Source organism: Frankliniella occidentalis, unplaced genomic scaffold, assembly GCF_000697945.3.
Source record: "Frankliniella occidentalis isolate FOCC.00 unplaced genomic scaffold, Focc_3.1 Scaffold763, whole genome shotgun sequence".
Classification (NCBI taxonomy): Eukaryota; Metazoa; Arthropoda; class Insecta; order Thysanoptera; family Thripidae; genus Frankliniella; species Frankliniella occidentalis.
This window is the reverse complement of record NW_026267872.1, coordinates 4440-7878: the sequence shown is the minus strand read 5'-3', so window position 1 is coordinate 7878 and position 3439 is coordinate 4440. Positions and strand designations below refer to the sequence as shown.

General features: G+C 56.3%; 1 protein-coding gene across 1 annotated transcript in view; it reads left to right on the top strand.

The window, feature by feature from the left end:
* Nucleotides 1-566: 566 nt before the first annotated feature.
* The window catches only part of LOC113212952 (uncharacterized), a gene marked incomplete at its 3' end in the record, with an annotated part of 7107 nt that continues 4234 nt past the window's right edge, over nt 567-3439 (top strand). Inside the window, 1 exon segment of the mRNA XM_052275686.1 lies at nt 567-995.

Below are 3439 nucleotides of genomic sequence, written 5' to 3'. Positions count from 1 at the left end.
GGCCGCAGCTGGCGGGCCCTCGTCCTTGGCACCTGCAGGTGCGTGCCCCCCATCCCTCATGCGTGCCGCGCCGGTGCAGCCCCGGTGCAGCGGCAAGGACGCTGCGCTTCCGTCTAGGCGCGCGTCGCTCCAGAGTAGCGTCCTGAGAGGGATGTCATCTGCCTGTGCGTCTCCAGGTCCATCACCTATATCAGAGACGCGGCCGAGGAGCCCCCGTGGCCCGTGGCTGCTTCTCAATTGAAACGGAGGGAAGACCAGCCTGGACAGGGCGGGCGCGGCGCGGGCGCTCCGACACAAGGTCGCCGCGGTCGCTTTGCTCTCTGCTCGGGTGAACTTCGGCTAGGCTCGGCGGAGCACTCGGCTCGCCGGCGGCAACGTGCGGCGCACGGCGGCGGCGGGCGCGTCTGGCCTGCAGGCGGGGCGGGCCGCGGGCGGGACGGGCGCAGCGCACCTGAGCCTGGCGGCAGCCCGCGGCAGCCCGGCCGTGCAGGTGACATCACACAACGCAACACGGTGGAGGGGGCGGGGGCCGCAGGGCGGAGGGGACGGGAGCGGGAGTACCTCGGCGAACAGCCGCTTTAACCGCGATGCCCAGGCCGGCGTGCTCCAGTCCATCATCACTTTGGCCGCGGGTCATGTCGCGAGCGTGACACCGTGACACGGCTGCGATAGAGTTGTGTGACGGGCCGCGTCACCCCCGTGACGGTCGAGACCTGAGAGAGACGATCTTCGAACGACCCTAGCGACGTAGTACGAATCGACCGCCCCGAAAGAGACGTCGCCTCCGCGTCGACCTATCCTCCCCCGCGGTGGCGAGGACTAACCCCCAGTCCAAGGAGTAGCCTCTTGCCTTGGAACCGCCCCCTGATCAGGGTGTCCTAGTGGTGGGTGAGCACCTTGGTGTCGGCGCTCACGTGCCTGCGGACCTGCCGGCTCATCTCCAACACCACCACCTCAGGGAACGCCCCTGGGCCAACAGGCACGACTGCAAAACGGTGAGACGCTCCTTTAGGTATTGTCATTGTCCTTCTCCCACCTCATCAAATTTATTCTCGCGTTAATGGGTTTAATTGTGTTTGGTCTGTACGTGATTGTGGGGTGGGTGATATTGCCCTGTACCCATTCTGATTGAACCGTAGGGCGATACAACTCCACAGTCGCAAACTCCAACTCCCCCAACTCCCTGCTCCTCGCCCGGCGCTGTCCGGCCCCGACCCCGCGGGGCTCAGCGGCTCCCAAGCCCAAGGCGCCACCACCGCCGCCACTCAGCACTGTACTGTCAACGTTTTTATTCGCTCGCGCATGCGACAACGCGTCTCCTTGGAAGCTTTTCCCATTCGTCTAGTAGTAGACCCCTCCTCTCCAAAACCGCACTCACGTACGGGTCGCGTACGACACACACACACACCAAAAAAAATCATACACGGACGGTCGCGCGCACGCACAAGTATGCGTCTAAGAAGGCGGGGTCAGGCGTGCCGGTGAAGGATGTGCATCCATAAGGCTCGTTATTGCCGTGAATCCCGCCTGCTGGCAGGTGGTGATGATGATGATGACGAGACTTTTGTCGCCACCAGTCTCACCGCATGTCCCCCTGCTTCTCGGGCCGGGCGGTGGGCTGGTCTTCCCACTACCAAAAATATGTATTCACTTCAGAAGTAGTGCGACTGGTCAAGAACTAGTTTAAATTGTGATGGCAAAACACTCGATTTTGGATCACGAAGAAGAGTTTGGATTTCACAGATACTCCGTTTCAGAGCAAAGTGTTGGGAAATCACAAAATATTTTGAACAGTGTGCGGCGTTCGTCCTGGTGATGTTGATGATGATGGAGATGACTTTGTCATCACCGGCTCCACCGCACACGTCTCCTCCTGCTTCCTGGCGCGCGTGCAGGCAAATGCACCGCGAGATTCTGCACAGGGTCGCCGGCCACGCCACGCCACGCCGAGCCGTGTCGCGAGCCGAGATGGACACGATACGCGAACGAAACTGTCAAGGTACAAAGTCGCTCGCTCGCGGCCGGTCTTCTTCCCGACGCTCTTCACGTTCTGCTTACGCGAAGGAAATCATAATTCCTGCTGACTGAATTTTAAGTACTTATTTCGTTTGCGTCAAGCCAAAGCATTTTGGGGAAATGGACGCGATCTGCACACTGTTTATTGCACTAAACACAGAAAGCGACAAAAAATTAGGCGTGATCAGACGTAAACCAACACTCTCATGATGGAGAGAAGTTGCGACTTCTCGCTTGGGCAAAAATGGAGTTTCAAATGACGTCACAAAAATGAGAGTGATTCAGCTCAGCTCGTAAATAGAGATCGTTTCAGTTTTAAAAAATCTTTCTTTACTTAGCGCTCCGCGCGAATACATCGGCTGTTTCCACAAGTGCTGAAAACGGGGACGGTGCACTGGTGTTACTCTGCCTGTGAGTGTGACAAGGTATAGGTAGAGAGGAAGGGGAGAGGGTCGAGCATGGCGAGACCCAATGGGAGACTAAACAACCGCGCCGAGGTGCAGTGCCGCACGGAGAGAAAAGTTCTGGCCTGACAACAAAAATGAGTTTGGATTGTTCCTGTTTTGTCAGTGCACCTGATCAGTTTCGGTGTCAGACCGAAACCTTTAGACTCGGCATCAGAACCTTTGATGACCATGCGTAAAAAAGTTTGGATAGTTCTTTTCTTTTAAATCTGTCCAAACTTTTGAGCGTGCGGCCCGAACTTTTTTCTCCGTGCGTGGCCTGGTGGCGGAATGTGGGGAGAGCACGCCTTTTAGTGCCAGTTTGTGTGCGGGAGGTGTGAGTGTGTGTGTTAGTATATATGTTTCCGAGAGGGAAAGGGGAGAGACCGTGGGGGGCGAGACGTGTAGGAGGTGTAGATAATTGTTAGCCGGAAGACGTAAAAGTAACAACAACAAAAATCCGGCAAACACTTCTTTTTTGCACTTTCTCGCGCTGCTCGCACACACTTGAGCCTTCGCTGCTCTCGCTTCTTTTACGGGGTTGACGCCGATCACGACCGGCCGAGCGGCGAGCCCGAGTGTCGACAGGGCACCTGCTTTGACTTTTCTTCTGCCTGTCGTAGTTTTCTTTTTCTTTTAAAAGTTTTTACCGGCTTGTCCTTCCTCCAGCGAGTCCGACCTGCACGCCTGCATGTCGAAGAGCCTGTAAAGGGTTACTCGTTCCGCCGGGGAACGGGCTGACTCGTACTACGTTACTCGCCCCTCTGGCGATTCGTCCTCACCAATTGGTCACATGGTTACTCGTCCCATGATTTTTCGTTGGGTGAACTTTGACCACTCGATCCTCTTCTTTGTAAGGAAGAATGGGTCAAGTAAAGTGACACTTTTTGAATTTCGAACTTATTTTGCTTGTTTTCGGTGAAATGTTGTGCGCGAAAGCTTAGATAGTTACGTAGTGTTAGTGTGTGTGTGGGGGGGGG